At 47.8% G+C, this 22,684-nt stretch overlaps 1 protein-coding gene and 1 long non-coding RNA gene across 7 annotated transcripts in view; one reads left to right on the forward strand and one right to left on the reverse strand.

Annotated features, from left to right (window-relative positions):
• Window positions 1-22,684, reverse strand: part of ARHGAP8 (Rho GTPase activating protein 8) — a 185,233-nt gene that overhangs the window by 140,836 nt on the left and 21,713 nt on the right. The gene's annotated exons all lie outside the window — the stretch shown is intronic.
• Window positions 3,028-22,684, forward strand: part of LOC138675265 (uncharacterized) — a 53,399-nt gene continuing 33,742 nt past the window's right edge. For both annotated transcript variants that reach the window (XR_011320655.1, XR_011320656.1), the window contains exon 1: window positions 3,028-3,160. This is a non-coding gene — a long non-coding RNA (uncharacterized lncRNA). The remainder of the gene's footprint in view (window positions 3,161-22,684) is intronic.

The raw sequence follows: 22,684 nt of genomic DNA on the forward strand, positions 1-22,684 counted from the left end.
AACCTGGGCAACATAATAGCCCCAACTGTGCGGAAACCTATACCTCCCATGATGCCACTTACATTAAAGACTCGGTCTGGCTTTTTTCCATGCGGAAGATGTCTATCATGTAAAAAACTAAATACGAAAAAACAACTAAGCATCGTTTGCAAAGATAATGAAGTAGAAATCAAAGATTTTATAACCTGTTCCACCCGAGGAATAATTTATGGCATCAAATGCCCGTGCAGGAAATTATATATAGGCCGCACTATACGGCCTATGAGCATACGCATTGGGGAGCATTTGCGTAATATTAATAAAAAGTTTGCGGGTCACCCCCTATCTCAACATTTTGAGAAATATCATGCGGGTTCAGTTGAAAATACAGTAGTTACCGGAATAAAAATAGTAAAAAAGAACTGGCGAAGAGGCAATTTCATCCACCAGATGTCGAGGGAAGAAAGTAGGTGGATTTTTGAACTGAACACACTAATGCCGAATGGACTAAATAGCGAGATTGAACTTTTTGCCTTCAACCAATAGACCTAGCGCTTCTACTCACTGCAAGATATAAAAGCACCTTCTTTCTGCACCGGACCATCCCTGAGGAAGAAGTCTGTTGACTTCGAAACGCGTTGGAGAGACTTTTTGGTCCTAGGTGCATTCCGTCAGCCGATCACGTGGAGTACCACGTGCATGTGACGTCACGCGAGGTCCTGCACCTCGCCGGCAATTTGCTTACTGAAGCGCGACTTCATCACTGAAGACCCGGAACACACCGCATGTGAGGTAACGGGTGACTGTCACCGGCCGGGACAGTTTATACCCACTTCCTCGCATATATTTTTAAGTAACAGTATTTTGTATCTATCTGGGAAGACCATCAGAACTAATAGGAAAACCCGACAACCGCAAACATGTGGGAAACAGACGCCAAATGCTAACTAGGTAATTAAGCCTAGTGTGAACGTTTTTTCAAATAGAAAGCTTTTCCTTATATAACAGGTTTATCGGCACCTCCAGCGCGATCACATACATATATATATAGTCTTTGTGTCTTTACACTCAGTATTGGACATTCTTGTAGTTGTGTCCGTGTATTTGCAGCAGGAGGAGGACCGAGGAATGTGCAGCGCCTTTGGTTGTTTTTAATTTTGGGAATAGATGTATGACTGAGACGTCACTTATGGGGACGGCTATGGGGTCTGTACTGGGCAGATAACTAGCATGAGACCTGCGCATAGACAGTCCCTGTGGTTTGTATGGTGTCGACAGGGAAGGAGAAGGCAGCCCCAGCTCAGGTTGGCCTTACCCTCCTTCTCTATGGGCACTATAGACTTGTGCAAGGCTCCTTACGTCACAGAAGAAGCATTACTAAGCAGTTATGGAGGGCAGCCTGCTGGCGAAGAAGGCACCTTACACTCCATCCTGATTTCCCGGAAAGCAGCTAATAAAGCCACCCACTAAACTAGCAATGTGTTCCCTTTATTATCAGGATGAGTGAGGGTCCGGGAAATCAAACCCCGACTCATCAGAAAGTGATTAGCAATATACTGCAGAGTTCTTAATGATAGGTATTATGGACTTGTAATGATTCTGTGTGCCACTGTATGGTGCCTCTGTGTTGTCTTATCCCACTAGGGGTCTCCCTTCTGTGTAAATTGCTGTCTGCTGCCTGTTATAAAGTGCAATCCACCTGTAGCAGCAGAGAGGTAAACATGGAGTACAGTAAGTGTGTGCAGGGGTTGTCTCTACAGGAACTGGGGGGGCACTTTGTCTCTACAGGAAGTGGGGTTGGTTCTTTGTCTCTACAGGAAGCAGGGGCATTCTTTTGTCTCTACAGGAAGTGGGGTGGTTCTTTGTCTCTATAAGAAGTGGAGGTGGCTCTTTGTCTCTATAAGAAGTGGGGGTGGTTCTTGGTCTCTATAGGAAGTAGGGGTGGCTCTTTGTTTCTACAGGAAGTAGGGGTGGTTCTTTGCCTCTACAGGAAGTAGTGGTGGTTCTTTGTCTACAGGAAGTAGTGGTGGTTCTTTGTCTCTACAGGAAGTAGGGGTGGTTCTCTGTCTCTACAGGAAGTAGGGGTGGTTCTTTGTCTTTACAGGAAGTGGGGGTGGTTCTTTGCCTCTACAGGAAGTAGTTGTGGTTCTTTGCCTACAGGAAGTAGTGGTGGTTCTTTGTCTCTACAGGAAGTAGTGGTGGTTCTTTGCCTCTACAGGAAGTAGGGGTGGTTCTTTGTCTCTACAGGAAGTAGGGGTGGTTCTTTGTCTCTACAGGAAGTAGGGGTGGGTCTTTGTCTCTACAGGAAATAGGGGTGGTTCTTTGTCTCTACAGGAAGTAGGGGTGGTTCTTTATCTCTACAGGAAGTAGGGGTGGTTCTTCGTCTCTACAGGAAGTAGGGGTGGTTCTCTGTCTCTACAGGAAGTAGGGGTGGTTCTTTGTCTTTACAGGAAGTGAGGGTGGTTCTTTGCCTCTACAGGAAGTAGTGGCGGTTCTTTGTCTACAGGAAGTAGTTGTGGTTCTTTGTCTCTACAGGAAGTAGTGGTGGTTCTTTGTCTCTACAGGAAGTAGGGGTGGTTCTTTGTCTCTACAGGAAGAGGGGGTGGTTCTTTGTCTCTACACAAAGTGGGAGTGGTTCTTTGTCTTTACAGGAAGTGTGGGTGGCTCTTTGTCTTTATAAGAATTGGGGGTGGTTGTCTCTACAGGAAGTAGGGGCGATTCTTTGTCTCTATAAGAATTGGGGGCGGTTCTTTGTCTACACGAAGTGGGAGTGGTTCTTTGTCTTTACAGGAAGTGTGAGTGGCTCTATGTCTCTATAAGAATTGGGGGTGGTTCTTTGCTTCTACAGGAAGTGGGGGTGTTTTTTTGTCTCTATAAGAAGTGAGTGGGTTTTTGTCTTTCTACAGGAAGTGGGTTTTTGTCTCTCTACAGGAAGTGTAGGAAGGTAATCATTTTCTCTTTGTAGGAAGTTAGTGTGTTTTTATCTCTCTACAGGAAGTGAGTTTGAGTTTATTTAAAGGAAGAATGTGCGGGTCTTTGTCTCTCAACAGGAAGTGGGGGAAGGTCATTGTCTCAACAGAAAGTGGTAGAGAGTCTTTGTCTCTACATGAAGTAGAATTGGTCACTACTATCTCTCTGCTCCTGCAAAAACTGCAAAACTGCAAAAAGACGCAACAAAGAGGTGAGCTTTCAATTAAGGACAGGCAAGTCAGTTCACAATGACAAGTGTAATATATTCTGGAAAATCGGGAAAAGGAAGTTCTAGCACCTATAATACTGATAACAGTAACAGAGTGGATGACAAGTTACAGAGCATGAAAACTGGGACTAACATATTAGACTCGTATTATGTTATTTATTATGCGCTTGTTTTATAGCGCCATCATATTCAGCGCTGTTTTGACTTGTTTTGGATGGATAAGGGCAGTTTTTCTACAAGCTGTGTGTGAAACAAAAGGGACACTTTAAGGGCATTTGTCACATAGCAACCACCACAATTATTTGAGTTGTTTTTTTCCGATCATTATAGCAATATAATCAAGTTATCGTTTTGCTTTTCGCTGTTGATCTTCTCTTTGTGCTCATGTTTACTATACAGTACAGTGAGTTTACAATCAATACCAGTCAGGGGCCAGCGAGCTGTCGAGAACAAGTCGGTGAAGTTTATCAGCTGTTTATTGTGTTTGTTCTCAAATCAAGAATCCGAGAAAATCACAGGAGGAGACTGATGAAACACATCCGAGCTCCATCCCAGATGACCTCAATATAGCAGGAAACATGTTATACCGAGCGTGGATGAGTCAGTCATTATTGTAGGGAGCTAGAGGACAGGAAAAAAACTAAAACGGAACCGTCGTTTTTACTTTTATTTCATTAATCAATAGTACACACGAAAATAAGCAACTCTGTAATATATCTTATCAGAGAAATCTGCTTCTTTCTCCTCCTGGACTGATCAGTCATTCTCAAATATCTGTAAAATCGGTATTTGGTGAAAACAGAATTTTCCATTACTGAGATAGGAGATGACAGTTGGTGCTTTTAAAATTTATGGGAAGCAAGGAGCTAGAGGCAGAAACAGACATTCTAGGGAGGAGCTAGAGGCAGACACAGACATTCTAGGGAGGAGCTAGAGGCAGACAGACATTCTAGGGAGGAGCTAGAGGCAGACACAGACATTCTAGGGAGGAGCTAGAGGCAGATACAGACATTCTAGGGAGGAGCTAGAGGCAGACACATACATTCTAGGAAGGAGCTAGAGGCAGACACGGACATTCTAGGGAGGAGCTAGAGGCAGACACATACATTCTAGGAAGGAGCTAGAGGCAGACACGGACATTCTAGGGAGGAGCTAGAGGCAGACACAGACATTCTAGGGAGGAGCTAGAGGCAGAAACTGACATTCTAGGGAGGAGCTAGAGGCAGACACAGACATTCTAGGGAGGAGCTAGAGGCAGACACAGACATTCTAGGGAGGAGCTAGAGGCAGACAGACATTCTAGGGAGGAGCTAGAGGCAGACACAGACATTCTAGGGAGGAGCTAGAGGCAGATACAGACATTCTAGGGAGGAGCTAGAGGCAGACACAGGCATTCTAGGGAGGAGCTAGAGGCAGATACAGACATTCTAGGGAGGAGCTAGAGGCAGACACAGACATTCTAGGGAGGAGCTAGAGGCAGACAGACATTCTAGGGAGGAGCTAGAGGCAGACACAGACATTCTAGGGAGGAGCTAGAGGCAGATACAGACATTCTAGGGAGGAGCTAGAGGCAGACACAGGCATTCTAGGGAGGAGCTAGAGGCGGACACAGACATTCTAGGGAGGAGCTAGAGGCAGACACAGACATTCTAGGGAGGAGCTAGAGGCAGACAGACATTCTAGGGAGGAGCTAGAGGCAGACACAGACATTCCAGGGAGGAGCTAGAGGCAGATACAGACATTCTAGGGAGGAGCTAGAGGCAGACACAGGCATTCTAGGGAGGAGCTAGAGGCGGACACAGACATTCTATGGAGGAGCTAGAAGCAGACACAGGCATTCTAGGGAGAAGCTAGAGGCAGACACAGGCATTCTAGGGAGGAGCTAGAGGCAGACACCGACATTCTAGGGAGGAGCTAGAGGCAGACACGGACATTCTAGGAAGGAGCTAGAGGCAGACACCGACATTCTAGGGAGGAGCCAGAGGCAGACACAGACATTCTAGGAAGGAGCTAGAGGCAGACACAGACATTCTAGAGAGGAGCCAGAGGCAGACACAGACATTCTAGGGAGGAGCTAGAGGCAGACAGACATTCTAGGGAGGAGCTAGAGGCAGACAGACATTCTAGGGAGGAGCTAGAGGCAGACAGACATTCTAGGGAGGAGCTAGAGACAGACAGACATTCTAGGGAGGAGCTAGAGGCAGACACAGACATTCTAGAGAGGAGCTAGAGGCAGACACAGGCATTCTAGGGAGGAGCTAGAGGCAGACACAGACATTCTAGGGAGGAGCTAGAGGCAGACAGACATTCTAGGGAGGAGCTAGAGGCAGACAGACATTCTAGGGAGGAGCCAGAGGCAGACACAGACATTCTAGGGAGGAGCTAGAGGCAGACACAGACATACTAGGGAGGAGCTAGAGGCAGACACAGACATTCTAGGGAGGAGCTAGAGGGAGACACAGACATTCTAGGGAGGAGCTAGAGGCAGACACAGACATACTAGGGAGGAGCTAGAGGGAGACACAGACATTCTATGGAGGAGCTAGAGACAGACATTCTAGGGAGGAGCTAGAGGCAGACACAGACATTCTAGGGAGGAGCCAGAGGCAGACACAGACATTCTAGGGAGGAGCTAGAGGCAGACACAGACATACTAGGGAGGAGCTAGAGGCAGACACAGACATTCTAGGGAGGAGCTAGAGGCAGACAGACATTCTAGGGAGGAGCTAGAGGCAGACACAGACATACTAGGGAGGAGCTAGAGGGAGACACAGACATTCTAGGGAGGAGCTAGAGACAGACATTCTAGGGAGGAGCTAGAGGCAGACACAGACATTCTAGGGAGGAGCCAGAGGCAGACACAGACATTCTAGGGAGGAGCTAGAGGCAGACAGACATTCTAGGGAGGAGCTAGAGGCAGACAGACATTCTAGGGAGGAGCCAGAGGCAGACACAGACATTCTAGGGAGGAGCTAGAGGCAGACACAGACATACTAGGGAGGAGCTAGAGGCAGACAAAGACATTCTAGGGAGGAGCTAGAGGCAGACACAGACATTCTAGGGAGGAGCCAGAGGCAGACACAGACATTCTAGGGAGGAGCTAGAGGCAGACACAGACATTCTAGGGAGGAGCTAGAGGCAGACACAGACATTCTAGGGAGGAGCTAGAGGCAGACAGACATTCTAGGGAGGAGCTAGAGACAGACAGACATTCTAGGGAGGAGCTAGAGGCAGACACAGACATTCTAGAGAGGAGCTAGAGGCAGACACAGGCATTCTAGGGAGGAGCTAGAGGCAGACAGACATTCTAGGGAGGAGCCAGAGGCAGACACAGACATTCTAGGGAGGAGCTAGAGGCAGACACAGACATTCTAGGGAGGAGCCAGAGGCAGACACAGACATTCTAGGGAGGAGCTAGAGGCAGACAGACATTCTAGGGAGGAGCTAGAGGCAGACAGACATTCTAGGGAGGAGCCAGAGGCAGACACAGACATTCTAGGGAGGAGCTAGAGGCAGACACAGACATACTAGGGAGGAGCTAGAGGCAGACACAGACATTCTAGGGAGGAGCTAGAGGCAGACACAGACATACTAGGGAGGAGCTAGAGGGAGACACAGACATTCTAGGGAGGAGCTAGAGACAGACATTCTAGGGAGGAGCTAGAGGCAGACACAGACATTCTAGAGAGGAGCTAGAGGGAGACACAGACATTCTAGGGAGGAGCTAGAGACAGACATTCTAGGGAGGAGCTAGAGGCAGACACAGACATTCTAGGGAGGAGCTAGAGGCAGACAGACATTCTAGGGAGGAGCTAGAGGCAGACACAGACATTCTAGAGAGAGGAGCTAGAGACAGACATTCTAGGGAGGAGCTAGAGGCAGACACGGACATTCTAGGGAGGAGCTAGAGACAGACATTCTAGGGAGGAGCTAGAGGCAGACAAGGACATTCTAGGGAGGAGCTAGAGGCAGACAGACATTCTAGGGAGGAGCTAGAGGCAGACACAGACATACTAGGGAGGAGCTAGAGACAGACATTCTAGGGAGGAGCTAGAGGCAGACAGACATTCTAGGGAGGAGCTAGAGGCAGACACAGACATACTAGGGAGGAGCTAGAGGGAGACACAGACATTCTAGGGAGGAGCTAGAGACAGACATTCTAGGGAGGAGCTAGAGGCAGACACAGACATTCTAGGGAGGAGCCAGAGGCAGACACAGACATTCTAGGGAGGAGCTAGAGGCAGACAGACATTCTAGGGAGGAGCTAGAGGCAGACAGACATTCTAGGGAGGAGCCAGAGGCAGACACAGACATTCTAGGGAGGAGCTAGAGGCAGACACAGACATACTAGGGAGGAGCTAGAGGCAGACAAAGACATTCTAGGGAGGAGCTAGAGGCAGACACAGACATTCTAGGGAGGAGCCAGAGGCAGACACAGACATTCTAGGGAGGAGCTAGAGGCAGACACAGACATTCTAGGGAGGAGCTAGAGGCAGACACAGACATTCTAGGGAGGAGCTAGAGGCAGACAGACATTCTAGGGAGGAGCTAGAGACAGACAGACCTTCTAGGGAGGAGCTAGAGGCAGACACAGACATTCTAGAGAGGAGCTAGAGGCAGACACAGGCATTCTAGGGAGGAGCTAGAGGCAGACAGACATTCTAGGGAGGAGCCAGAGGCAGACACAGACATTCTAGGGAGGAGCTAGCGGCAGACACAGACATTCTAGGGAGGAGCCAGAGGCAGACACAGACATTCTAGGGAGGAGCTAGAGGCAGACAGACATTCTAGGGAGGAGCTAGAGGCAGACAGACATTCTAGGGAGGAGCCAGACACAGACATACTAGGGAGGAGCTAGAGGCAGACACAGACATTCTAGGGAGGAGCTAGAGGCAGACACAGACATACTAGGGAGGAGCTAGAGGGAGACACAGACATTCTAGGGAGGAGCTAGAGACAGACATTCTAGGGAGGAGCTAGAGGCAGACACAGACATTCTAGAGAGGAGCTAGAGGGAGACACAGACATTCTAGGGAGGAGCTAGAGACAGACATTCTAGGGAGGAGCTAGAGGCAGACACAGACATTCTAGGGAGGAGCTAGAGGCAGACAGACATTCTAGGGAGGAGCTAGAGGCAGACACAGACATTCTAGAGAGAGGAGCTAGAGACAGAAATTCTAGGGAGGAGCTAGAGGCAGACACGGACATTCTAGGGAGGAGCTAGAGACAGACATTCTAGGGAGGAGCTAGAGGCAGACAAGGACATTCTAGGGAGGAGCTAGAGGCAGACAGACATTCTAGGGAGGAGCTAGAGGCAGACACAGACATACTAGGGAGGAGCTAGAGACAGACATTCTAGGGAGGAGCTAGAGGCAGACACAGACATTCTAGGGAGGAGCTAGAGGCAGACACAGACATTCTAGGGAGGAGCTAGAGGCAGACAGACATTCTAGGGAGGAGCTAGAGGCAGACACAGACATACTAGGGAGGAGCTAGAGACAGACATTCTAGGGAGGAGCTAGAGGCAGACAGACATTCTAGGGAGGAGCTAGAGGCAGACACAGACATACTAGGGAGGAGCTAGAGGGAGACACAGACATTCTAGGGAGGAGCTAGAGACAGACATTCTAGGGAGGAGCTAGAGGCAGACACAGACATTCTAGGGAGGAGCCAGAGGCAGACACAGACATTCTAGGGAGGAGCTAGAGGCAGACAGACATTCTAGGGAGGAGCTAGAGGCAGACAGACATTCTAGGGAGGAGCCAGAGGCAGACACAGACATTCTAGGGAGGAGCTAGAGGCAGACACAGACATACTAGGGAGGAGCTAGAGGCAGACAAAGACATTCTAGGGAGGAGCTAGAGGCAGACACAGACATTCTAGGGAGGAGCCAGAGGCAGACACAGACATTCTAGGGAGGAGCTAGAGGCAGACACAGACATTCTAGGGAGGAGCTAGAGGCAGACACAGACATTCTAGGGAGGAGCTAGAGGCAGACAGACATTCTAGGGAGGAGCTAGAGACAGACAGACCTTCTAGGGAGGAGCTAGAGGCAGACACAGACATTCTAGAGAGGAGCTAGAGGCAGACACAGGCATTCTAGGGAGGAGCTAGAGGCAGACAGACATTCTAGGGAGGAGCCAGAGGCAGACACAGACATTCTAGGGAGGAGCTAGCGGCAGACACAGACATTCTAGGGAGGAGCCAGAGGCAGACACAGACATTCTAGGGAGGAGCTAGAGGCAGACAGACATTCTAGGGAGGAGCTAGAGGCAGACAGACATTCTAGGGAGGAGCCAGACACAGACATACTAGGGAGGAGCTAGAGGCAGACACAGACATTCTAGGGAGGAGCTAGAGGCAGACACAGACATACTAGGGAGGAGCTAGAGGGAGACACAGACATTCTAGGGAGGAGCTAGAGACAGACATTCTAGGGAGGAGCTAGAGGCAGACACAGACATTCTAGAGAGGAGCTAGAGGGAGACACAGACATTCTAGGGAGGAGCTAGAGACAGACATTCTAGGGAGGAGCTAGAGGCAGACACAGACATTCTAGGGAGGAGCTAGAGGCAGACAGACATTCTAGGGAGGAGCTAGAGGCAGACACAGACATTCTAGAGAGAGGAGCTAGAGACAGAAATTCTAGGGAGGAGCTAGAGGCAGACACGGACATTCTAGGGAGGAGCTAGAGACAGACATTCTAGGGAGGAGCTAGAGGCAGACAAGGACATTCTAGGGAGGAGCTAGAGGCAGACAGACATTCTAGGGAGGAGCTAGAGGCAGACACAGACATACTAGGGAGGAGCTAGAGACAGACATTCTAGGGAGGAGCTAGAGGCAGACACAGACATTCTAGGGAGGAGCTAGAGGCAGACACAGACATTCTAGGGAGGAGCTAGAGGCAGACAGACATTCTAGGGAGGAGCTAGAGGCAGACACAGACATACTAGGGAGGAGCTAGAGACAGACATTCTAGGGAGGAGCTAGAGGCAGACAGACATTCTAGGGAGGAGCTAGAGGCAGACACAGACATACTAGGGAGGAGCTAGAGGGAGACACAGACATTCTAGGGAGGAGCTAGAGACAGACATTCTAGGGAGGAGCTAGAGGCAGACACAGACATTCTAGGGAGGAGCCAGAGGCAGACACAGACATTCTAGGGAGGAGCTAGAGGCAGACAGACATTCTAGGGAGGAGCTAGAGGCAGACAGACATTCTAGGGAGGAGCCAGAGGCAGACACAGACATTCTAGGGAGGAGCTAGAGGCAGACACAGACATACTAGGGAGGAGCTAGAGGCAGACAAAGACATTCTAGGGAGGAGCTAGAGGCAGACACAGACATTCTAGGGAGGAGCCAGAGGCAGACACAGACATTCTAGGGAGGAGCTAGAGGCAGACACAGACATTCTAGGGAGGAGCTAGAGGCAGACACAGACATTCTAGGGAGGAGCTAGAGGCAGACAGACATTCTAGGGAGGAGCTAGAGACAGACAGACCTTCTAGGGAGGAGCTAGAGGCAGACACAGACATTCTAGAGAGGAGCTAGAGGCAGACACAGGCATTCTAGGGAGGAGCTAGAGGCAGACAGACATTCTAGGGAGGAGCTAGAGGCAGACACAGACATTCTAGGGAGGAGCTAGCGGCAGACACAGACATTCTAGGGAGGAGCCAGAGGCAGACACAGACATTCTAGGGAGGAGCTAGAGGCAGACAGACATTCTAGGGAGGAGCTAGAGGCAGACAGACATTCTAGGGAGGAGCCAGAGGCAGACACAGACATTCTAGGGAGGAGCTAGAGGCAGACACAGACATACTAGGGAGGAGCTAGAGGCAGACACAGACATTCTAGGGAGGAGCTAGAGGCAGACACAGACATACTAGGGAGGAGCTAGAGGGAGACACAGACATTCTAGGGAGGAGCTAGAGACAGACATTCTAGGGAGGAGCTAGAGGCAGACACAGACATTCTAGAGAGGAGCTAGAGGGAGACACAGACATTCTAGGGAGGAGCTAGAGACAGACATTCTAGGGAGGAGCTAGAGGCAGACACAGACATTCTAGGGAGGAGCTAGAGGCAGACAGACATTCTAGGGAGGAGCTAGAGGCAGACACAGACATTCTAGAGAGAGGAGCTAGAGACAGACATTCTAGGGAGGAGCTAGAGGCAGACACGGACATTCTAGGGAGGAGCTAGAGACAGACATTCTAGGGAGGAGCTAGAGGCAGACAAGGACATTCTAGGGAGGAGCTAGAGGCAGACAGACATTCTAGGGAGGAGCTAGAGGCAGACACAGACATACTAGGGAGGAGCTAGAGACAGACATTCTAGGGAGGAGCTAGAGGCAGACACAGACATTCTAGGGAGGAGCTAGAGGCAGACACAGACATTCTAGGGAGGAGCTAGAGGCAGACAGACATTCTAGGGAGGAGCCAGAGGCAGACAGACATTCTAGGGAGGAGCCAGAGGCAGACACAGACATTCTAGGGAGGAGCTAGAGGCAGACACAGACATTCTAGGGAGGAGCTAGAGGGAGACACAGACATTCTAGGGAGGAGCTAGAGACAGACATTCTAGGGAGGATCTAGAGGCAGACACAGACATTCTAGAGAGGAGCTAGAGGCAGACACAGACATTCTAGGGAGGAGCTAGAGGCAGACAGACATTCTAGGGAGGAGCCAGAGGCAGCCACAGACATTCTAGGGAGGAGCTAGAGGCAGACGCAGACATTCTAGGGAGGAGCTAGAGGCAGACAGACATTCTAGGGAGGAGCTAGAGGCAGACACAGACATTCTAGGGAGGAGCTAGAGGCAGACAGACATTCTAGGGAGGAGCTAGAGGCAGACAGACATTCTAGGGAGGAGCCAGAGGCAGACACAGACATTCTAGGGAGGAGCTAGAGGCAGACACAGACATTCTAGGGAGGAGCTAGAGGGAGACACAGACATTCTAGGGAGGAGCTAGAGACAGACATTCTAGGGAGGAGCTAGAGGCAGACACAGACATTCTAGAGAGGAGCTAGAGGCAGACACAGACATTCTAGGGAGGAGCTAGAGGCAGACAGACATTCTAGGGAGGAGCCAGAGGCAGCCACAGACATTCTAGGGAGGAGCTAGAGGCAGACGCAGACATTCTAGGGAGGAGCTAGAGGCAGACAGACATTCTAGGGAGGAGCTAGAGGCAGACACAGACATTCTAGGGAGGAGCTAGAGGCTGACAGACATTCTAGGGAGGAGCTAGAGACACAGACATTGTAGGGAGGAGCTAGAGGCAGACTGACATTCTAGGGAGAAGCTAGAGGCAGACAGACATTCTAGGGAGGAGCTAGAGGCAGACACAGACATTCTAGGGAGGAGCTAGAGGCAGACACAGACATTCTAGGGAGGAGCTAGAGGCAGACACAGACATTCTAGGGAGGAGCTAGAGGAGACACAGACATTCTAGGGAGGAGCTAGAGGCAGACTGGCATTCTAGGGAGGAGCTAGAGGCAGACACAGACATTCTAGGGAGGAGAACGAGGAAGACACAGACATTCTAGGGAGGAGCTAGAGACAGACAGATATTCTGGGGAGGAGCTAGAGACAGACAGATATTCTAGGGAGGAGACATTCTAGGGAGGAGCTAGAGGCAGACACAGACATTCTAGGGAGAAGCTAGAGGCAGACACAGACATTCTAGGGAGGAGCTAGAGGCAGACACAGATATTCTAGGGAGGAGCTAGAGGCAGACACAGACATTCTAGGGAGGAGCTAGAGGCAGACACAGACATTCTAGGGAGGAGCTAGAGGCAGACACAGACATTCTAGGGAGGAGCTAGAGGCAGACACAGACATTCTAGGGAGGAGCTAGAGGCAGACAGACATTCTATGGAGGAGCTAGAGGCAGACACAGACATTCTAGGGAGGAGCTAGAGGCAGACAGACATTCTAGGGAGGAGCTAGAGGCAGACACAGACATTCTACTGCAAGTTATCCTGTAAGTTCTCCATAGAACTTTATGAGCACCAACTGTCATCTCCTATCTCAGTAATGGGAAAATCTATATTCAATGTAGACAGAGTTTACTCGTGAATTGAGAATTTTGAGAAATAATGATCAGTCCAGGGGAAGAGAGAAGCAGATTTCTCAAATAAGATATATTACAAAGTTTGTTATTGTAACGTGTATTATTGATTTATGGAAGAAAATAATAATTAAAATGTTTTCTATTTAAAGGGGCTGTCCAAGATTAGAAAAAAATGTCTGCTTCCGTTTAAAAAAATGGGCCAAATCTGTCCAGGTAGCTTACCAATTGAAATGAATAAAGATGAGCTTCCCCACATCACACAACCTGTGAAAGGATGTGGTGTTGTTTCTGGAAGGAAGCAGCCATGTTTTTCTAATTCTCTAAACAAGAAATATAGATCGCTCTTAGTTTAAAGCGTTTGTCTGGTTTGACTACTTTCATTAAAGTGCATCTTTTTTGTTCTGGAGGACCTAACATAACACAGACAGCCTATTGATTCTTATGAGCATGGTGTAATACTTAGTTTCGCCTGGGGGGGCACTGTAGGGAAATTGAACACTTGATGGCATCTTCCCCAGCTGATTTAGCTGATCACTATGAGCCAAAGCAACAAGAGACTAAAGTTGACCCCTTTAAATTATTATAAATACTATTCATCAATATCTTAATATCTGTCACTTGAAAAATCGGGGGATTACTAACAGAGGTGTACATGCAGGCCGTGCAGAGGTAGCAAATGTTCCTCTTTGTCAGATAAGAAGGCATTGTTCTGTTAGACAGGAAACAACTTTGAAGAGGAGTGAACTAGGCGATGGTGAGGGTGTGGCTTCAGAAAAGGGAGGGACTTCATCCCAAAACTGTGTACCCCTCCCATGTGCTTACTTAAAAAGAAAATGAGTTACCATGTCAATTCTGTTCCCATCTTAAGCAAAAAAAAGTCTCTAGGCTTCCATTTACTTACAGGACATCAGATTTGGCTTTTGGCTTTACTGTGTAGCCTTATACAGAATAGACAGAGTTGTAACGCAATGTAAAATAATCAGAATTTTGAATGAATCTTTGGATTTCACTATAGATCAATAGAAATAAATGTAATATTATTATTTCTAATGAAGGGATAGACTCAGCTTCCTGATATCTCCATCTTTTGTTGGGGTTTTACCAATGTATTGAGTCACACCCCCATTAAAGTCATGGTAAATTGACATCTATGAGGAATGCAGGGCATCACATATCAGAGGTCATTAAGACTTCTGATCCAAAAACTACCACCCGCGCGGCATCTCATTATTCTACACAAACTCGGTCTGATCCGGGAGAAGGGTCGGCCACATTGCTTCAGTAGTAAATAACCAAATGTGTTAATTGCCAGGCAATTTCAGAGTGTCCTGTGCATGTAGTTCCAATACATAAGCAAAACGGAACCGTTTTTTAACACTTGATGAACCTGCCCTAATCATGGAAAGCTGGATTGGACTTGGGACCAGTTTAAAAAAGTTAGATTTTTAGCTCCCACTGTATTCCGGTCGCTTCCTTGAGTAATCAGTTTTTTTTTTTTTTTTTTAAATCCACCATACGGTTCCAGAAATACGGACCTTTTTTATTTAGTGCTAATCCTTATGGTCTTTAGGGGCGGGGCTCACAGGATCCTCAGGGGCGGGGCTCACAGGATCCTCGGGGGCGTGTCTTTAGGCTGCATTGCATAATTACCCGGTGAGCCACGCCCTCTTCATTAAGCCATAAAATGAAAAAGGCCCATATCCCTAAAACCATATGGCGGATTAAAAAAAACAAAAAAAAACGGAGTACTCACGGGAGCAGCAGGAATAAAGGAAGACAAATCAAACAGATGTGGAGATGCAACATCGGAAACATGAATCTTTCTCCTGAGTGCCTTAATAAATAAATGACTTCCTTTACAATGTGACTCTTCCCGGTATTTCGGTAAATGCGGACTGGAGGATCACGTCTGATATATGACAAATCAGATAAATGTCAAGAGGCTGTTAACCAAGAGCGCTGTCATTACGGCCAATAAAGATGAAAGAGACGTTCACGAGAGTCCGGCAATTATAAGACACCGTAGGGTGAATCACAGTGCCAAAATAGACAATCCCCCAAAATGTCAATGATCAGTCAGGGATGGAAATAACCAGCTGCGGGCTCCTATAAATCCCCCCCTATCAGTCAGCTGTGGGCCCCTATAAATCCACAGTGTGGGCCCAAGGAACTCTAACAATAGGCTGAGATCGAAGTGCATGCCGTCTAGAAACTCTGGGAAGGATTCCAAAATATGGACATGATATTATCTCTAAAGGGTGCGTTCACTTTGGGGTCTGTAATAGTTTAGGGGATCTGGTCTGGGGTCTGAGTCCGTTACGGCTTTGTATCAGTATAGTGGGAATGTTGGGGTCTCTAATAGTACAGAGGGGCTGGCCTGGGGAATACATTAATAAAGAAGGCTTGGTATGAGGGTTGTATTAGTCTAGGGGCTATGGCCTCGGGTTTGTATAAGTATAGGGGGGCTGGTCTGGGGGCTGTATTGACTGTATTTAGAGGCTCTGCCATGTGGTCTGTGCTCACTTACGGGTTCTGGAGTCTGGATTAGATTACAGGGTTTGGTCTGGGGTCTGTATCTGTGTAATAATCTGGTTTAGAGTATATTTTTTTTATCTAGGTGTGTGGGCTGGGGGGGGTCTCCTTTAATTTACTATTTTGGTCTGGGGGCTTTTATTTATTTAAGAGGTCTGTAGCCTTTATTAGTTTAGGGGGTTGTAGTTTCTTTTAGCTTAGGGGATCGGATCGGAAGTCTTAATTTATTTAGAATGTCCGGTATGGCTTTGTATTAGTATAGAGGGTCTGGTCTGGAGTCTGTATTAGTATAGAGGGTCTGGTCTGGGGTCTGTATTAGTATAGAGGGTCTGGTCTGGGGTCTGTATTAGTATAGAGGGTCTGGTCTGGGGTCTGTATTAGTATAGAGGGTCTGGTCTGGGGTCTGTATTAGTATAGAGGATCTGGTCTGGGGTCTGAAATTAGTATAGAGGGTCTGGTCTGGGGTCTGTATTAGTATAGAGGGTCTGGTCTGGGGTCTGTATTAGTATAGAGGGTCTGGTCTGGGGTCTGTATTAGTATAGAGGATCTGGTCTGGGGTCTGTATTAGTATAGAGGGTCTGGTCTGGGGTCTGTATTAGTATAGAGGGTCTGGTCTGGGGTCTGTATTAGTATAGAGGGTCTGGTCTGGGGTCTGTATTAGTATAGAGGGTCTGGTCTGGGGTCTGTATTAGTATAGAGGGTCTGGTCTGGGGTCTGTATTAGTATAGAGGGTCTGGTCTGGGGTCTGTATTAGTATAGAGGGTCTGGTCTGGGGTCTGTATTAGTATAGAGGGTCTGGTCTGGGGTCTGTATTAGTATAGAGGGTCTGGTCTGGGGTCTGTATTAGTATAGAGGGTCTGGTCTGGAGTCTGTATTAGTATAGAGGGTCTGGTCTGGGGTCTGTATTAGTATAGAGGGTCTGGTCTGGGGTCTGTATTAGTATAGAGGGTCTGGTCTGGGGTCTGTATTAGTATAGAGGGTCTGGTCTGGGGTCTGTATTAGTATAGAGGGTCTGGTCTGGGGTCTGTATTAGTATAGAGGGTCTGGTCTGGGGTCTGTATTAGTATAGAGGGTCTGGGGTCTGTATTAGTATAGAGGGTCTGGTCTGGGGTCTGTATTAGTATAGAGGGTCTGGTTTGGGGTCTGTATTAGTATGGGTCTGGTCTGGGGTCTGTAATAGTATAGAGGGTCTGGTCTGGGGTCTGTATTAGTATTGGGGGTCTGGTCTGGGGTCTGTATTAGTATAGAGGGTCTGGTCTGGGGTCTGTATTAGTATAGAGGGTCTGGTCTGGGGTCTGTATTATTATAGGGGGTCTGGTCTGGGATCTATATTATTATACAGGATCTGGTCTGGGGTCTGTATTAGTATAGAGGGTCTGGTCTGGGGTCTGTATTAGTATAGAGGGTCTGGTCTGGGGTCTGTATTAGTATAGAGGGTCTGGTCTGGGGTCTGTATTAGTATAGAGGGTCTGGTCTGGGGTCTGTATTAGTATAGAGGGTCTGGTCTGGGGTCTGTATTAGTATAGAGGGTCTGGTCTGGGGTCTGTATTAGTATAGAGGGTCTGGTCTGGTGTCTGTATTAGTATAGAGGGTCTGGTCTGGGGTCTGTATTAGTATAGAGGGTCTGGTCTGGGGTCTGTATTAGTATAGAGGGTCTGGTCTGGGGTCTGTATTAGTATAGAGGGTCTGGTCTGGGGTCTGTATTAGTATAGAGGGTCTGGTCTGGGGTCTGTATTAGTATAGAGGGTCTGGTCTGGGGTCTGTATTAGTATAGAGGGTCTGGTCTGGGGTCTGTATTAGTATAGAGGGTCTGGTCTGGGGTCTGTATTAGTATAGAGGGTCTGGGGTCTGTATTAATATAGAGGGTCTGGTCTGGGGTCTGTATTAGTATAGAGGGTCTGGTCTGTGGTCTGTATTAGTATAGAGGGTCTGGTCTGGGGTCTGTATTAGTATAGAGGGTCTGGTCTGGGGTCTGTATTAGTATAGAGGGTCTGGTCTGTGGTCTGCATTAGTATAGAGGGTCTGGTCTGGGGTCTGCATTAGTATAGAGGGTCTAGTCTGGGGTCTATATTAGTATAGAGGGTCTGGTCTGTGGTCTGCATTACTATAAGTGGTCTGGTCTGGGGTCTGTATTAGTATAGAGGGTCTGGTCTGGGGTCTGTATTAGTATAGAGGGTCTGGTCTGTGGTCTGTATTAGTTTAGAGGGTCTGGTCTGGGGTCTGTATTAGTATAGGGGGTCTGGTCTGGGATCTGTATTATTATAGAGGATCTGGTCTGGGGTCTGTATTAGTATAGAGGGTCTGGTCTGGGGTCTGTATTAGTATAGAGGGTCTGGTCTGGGGTCTGTATTAGTATAGAGGGTCTGGTCTGGGGTCTGTATTAGTATAGAGGGTCTGGTCTGGGGTCTGTATTAGTATAGAGGGTCTGGTCTGGGGTCTGTATTAGTATAGAGGGTCTGATCTGGGGTCTGAATTAGTATAGAGGGTCTGGTCTGGGGTCTGTATTAGTATAGAGGGTCTGGTCTGGGGTCTGTATTAGTATAGAGGGTCTGGTCTGGGGTCTGTATTAGTATAGAGGGTCTGGTCTGGGGTCTGTATTAGTATAGAGGGTCTGGTCTGGGGTCTGTATTAGTATAGAGGGTCTGGTCTGGGGTCTGTATTAGTATAGAGGGTCTGGTCTGGGGTCAGTATTAGTATAGAGGGTCTGGTCTTGGGTCTGTATTAGTATAGAGGGTCTGGTCTGGGGTCTGTATTAGTATAGAGGGTCTGGTCTGGGGTATGTATTAGTATAGAGGGTCTGGTCTGGGGTCTGTATTAATATAGGGGGTCTGGTCTGGGGTCTGTATTAGCATAGAGGGTCTGGACTATGGTCTGTATTAGTATAGAGGGTCTGGTCTGGGGTCTGTATTAGTATAGAGAGTCTGGTCTGGGGGTCTGTATTAGTATAGATGGTCTGGTCTGGGGTCTGTATTAGTATAGAGGGTCTGGTCTGGGGTCTGTATTAGTATAGAGGGTTTCCTTTTGGGTCTGCATTAGTTTAGAGGGTCTGGTCTGGGTTCTCTATTATTTCAAGGGTCTGGTCTGGGGTCTTTATTAATATAGGCGGTCTGGTCTGGGGTCTGTATTAGTATAGAGGGTCTGGTCTGGGGTCTGTATTAGTATAGAGGGTCTGGTCTGGGGGTCTGTATTAGTATAGAGGGTCTGGTCTGGGGTCTGTATTAGTGTAGAGGGTTTCCTTTTGGGTCTGCATTAGTTTAGAGGGTCTGGTCTGGGGTCTGTATTAGTATAGGGGGTCTGGTCTGGGGTCTGTATTAGTATAGAGGGTCTGGTCTGGGGTCTGTATTAGTATAGGGGGTCTGGTCTGGGGTCTGTATTAGTATAGAGGGTCTGGTCTGGGGTCTGTATTAGTATAGGGGGTCTGGTCTGGGGTCTGTATTAGTATAGAGGGTCTGGTCTGGGGTCTGTATTAGTATAGAGGGTCTGGTCTGGGGTCTGTATTAGTATAGAGGGTCTGGTCTGTGGTCTGTATTAGTATAGAGGGTCTGGTCTGGGGTCTGTATTAGTATAGAGGGTCTGGTCTGGGGTCTGTATTAGTATAGAGGGTCTGGTCTGTGGTCTGTATTAGTATAGAGGGTCTGGTCTGGGGTCTGTATTAGTATAGGGGGTCTGGTCTGGGGGTCTGTATTAGTATAGATGGTCTGGGGTCTGTATTAGTGTAGGGGGTCTGGTCTGGGGTCTGTATTAGTATAGAGGGTCTGGTCTGGGGTCTGTATTAGTATAGGGGGTCTGGTCTGGGGTCTGTATTAGTATAGAGGGTCTGGTCTGGGGTCTGTATTAGTATAGAGGGTCTGGTCTGGGGTCTGTATTAGTATAGAGGGTCTGGGGTCTGTATTAGTATAGGGGGTCTGGTCTGGGGTCTGTATTAGTATAGAGGGTCTGGTCTGGGGTCTATATTAGTATAGAGGGTCTGGTCTGGGGGTCTGTATTAGTATAGATGGTCTGGGGTCTGTATTAGTATAGGGGGTCTGGTCTGTATTAGTATAGAGGGTCTGGTCGGTGGTCTGTATTAGTATAGAGGGTCTGGTCTGGGGTCTGTATTAGTATAGGGGGTCTGGTCTGGGGTCTGTATTAGTATAGAGGGTCTGGTCTGGGGGTCTGTATTAGTATAGATGGTCTGGGGTCTGTATTAGTATAGGGGGTCTGGTCTGTATTAGTATAGAGGGTCTGGTCTGGGGTCTGTATTAGTATAGGGGGTCTGGTCTGGGGTCTGTATTAGTATAGAGGGTCTGGTCTGGGGTCTGTATTAGTATAGAGGGTCTGGTCTGGGGTCTGTATTAGTATAGACGGTCTGGGGTCTGTATTAGTATAGAGGGTCTGGTCTGGGGTCTATATTAGTATAGAGGGTCTGGTCTGGGGTCTGTATTAGTATAGAGGGTCTGGTCTGGGGTCTGTATTAGTATAGACGGTCTGGGGTCTGTATTAGTATAGGGGGTCTGGTCTGGGGTCTGTATTAGTATAGAGGGTCTGGTCTGGGGTCTGAATTAGTATAGGGGGTCTGGTCTGGGGTCTGTATTAGTATAGAGGGTCTGGTCTGGGGTCTGTATTAGTATAGAGGGTCTGGTCTGGGGTCTGTATTAGTATAGAGGGTCTGGTCTGGGGTCTGTATTAGTACAGAGGGTCTGGTCTGGGGTCTGTATTAGTATAGAGGGTCTGGTCTGGGGGTCTGTATTAGTATAGGGGGTCTGGTCTGGGGTCTGTATTAGTATAGAGGGTCTGGTCTGGGGTCTGTATTAGTATAGAGGGTCTGGTCTGGGGTCTGTATTAGTATAGAGGGTCTGGTCTGGGGTCTGTATTAGTACAGAGGGTCTGGTCTGGGGTCTGTATTAGTATAGAGGGTCTGGTCTGGGGGTCTGTATTAGTATAGGGGGTCTGGTCTGGGGTCTGTATTAGTATAGAGGGTCTGGTCTGGGGTCTGTATTAGTACAGAGGGTCTGGTCTGGGGTCTGTATTAGTATAGAGGGTCTGGTCTGGGGTCTGTATTAGTATAGAGGGCTTCCTTTTGGGTCTGCATTAGTTTAGGGGGTATGGTCTGGGTTCTCTATTATTTAAAGGGTTTGGTCTGGGGTCTTTATGAGTTTAGCTGGTCTTGTCTTTGTTTTGACGTCTGTATTAGTGGTTTGGGTCGGACTGATATGGGTTAAGTATTTTTTAGGGGGTCTTGGGTCCCTATAAGTTTATGAGTTCTGGTCTGGGGTCTCTATACATTTTGGGGGTCTGGTCTAAAGGTTTTGTGTAGTAAAGATTGGGGTCTGGGGTCTTTGGAGGAAATCTTGGGTGTTCTGAGCATTTTCCATTCGGCCTGCGCTGAGTTCATCCATCAGGAAGGGAACATGCGCGAGTCGTCCATTACGAGATATTTGCTGCCCGACCGTTTCTCCGCCAGGATTTCAGTGTTACATTTACTATATAAATTATGAAAGAGCCGCAAAAGGAAAAATGTCTCTGGGGGTCTCAGTTCACGTCAGCGCTCTATATATACGTAATCTACATTTTTTATGGGATTTCTGGTGAAATAAAAATTAAAGAAAATGTAAAAAAAAATTGCTCTTTGACAATATAGAAAATTAATAATTAATTATCTTTATACTATTACTTTTATACTAATTTATTTGTTTTTTTCCCTTTTTTTCCTGATTCAGAGCTCCAAATCCCATTACCTGCAATTACCACTAGAGGGAGCTTCGGAGCTCAATAATAAAACAGAATGCACTAAGCTCCCTCTAGTGGTGACTTCAGGCAACGAGAATTTTATGATTTAAGAAGTACCTGTCGTTTCAGGTGACTTTTCAGGATAAGCTGTCGTGTATTCATGAGGAATACAATATCATGACATGACTTGTATCCTGCATTTTAACCAGTTTTTTCCTCTGCAGGGTCTCTATAACTGTCAGTTCTCTGTAAGCTAGAGGTGCAGACAACCTGCTGTGACATCTCCCATACACAGCACACACAGAAATGAGGAATTCCTGCTCTCCTGTCTCTATGTAGAACATATTCAGAAGCAGCAACATTCAGCAGCAGGAGTACATTATAGAGTAGCATTGAGCAGTGTAGCTGTAAATCCAAGTAGCAGCAGCATGGATGGCACAATACAGCAGTACTGAGCGGTGTAGCTGCAGATCCAGATATCAGCAGCAAGGAGGACATTATACAGCAGTACTAAGCAGTGTAGCAGTCCTAACAAGTGTAGCCGAGAATCTAGAAAACAGCAGCATGAAAGGCATTTTGCAGGAGTCCTGAGCAGTGTAGCTGTGAATCCAGATAGCAGTATCAAGGTTGTCATTATACAGCAGTACCGAGCAGTGTAGAGACATATCCATATAGCAGCAGCAAGGAGGACATTATACATCACTACTAAGCAGTGCAGCTCTAAGTCAAGAAAACAGCAGCATGGAGGGCATTATACTGTAGTACTGAGCAGTGCAGCTTTGAAGCCAGATACCAGCAACATGTATGGCATTATACAGCAGTACTCAGCAGTGTAGCTTCATATCCATATACCAGCAGTAAGGAGGACATTATACAGCAGTACTAAGCAGTGTAGCAGTACCAAGCAGTGTACCTCTGAATCCAGAAAACAGCAGCATGGAGGGCATTATACAGAAGTACTGAGAAGTGTAGCTGTGAAAACAGATCGCAGCAGCATGGATGTCATTATATAGTAGTACAAAGCAGTGTAGCTGCATATCCATATAGCAGCAGCAAGGAGGATATTATATAGCAGTACTAAGCAGTGTAGCTGTGAATCCAGAAAAAGGAGCACGGAGGACATTATACAACAGAACCTAGCAGTGCAGCTGCAAATCCAGGAAATATCAGCATGGAGGACATTATAAAGCAGTTTTGA

Source organism: Ranitomeya imitator, chromosome 4 (assembly GCF_032444005.1).
Source record: "Ranitomeya imitator isolate aRanImi1 chromosome 4, aRanImi1.pri, whole genome shotgun sequence".
NCBI lineage: Eukaryota > Metazoa > Chordata > Amphibia > Anura > Dendrobatidae > Ranitomeya > Ranitomeya imitator.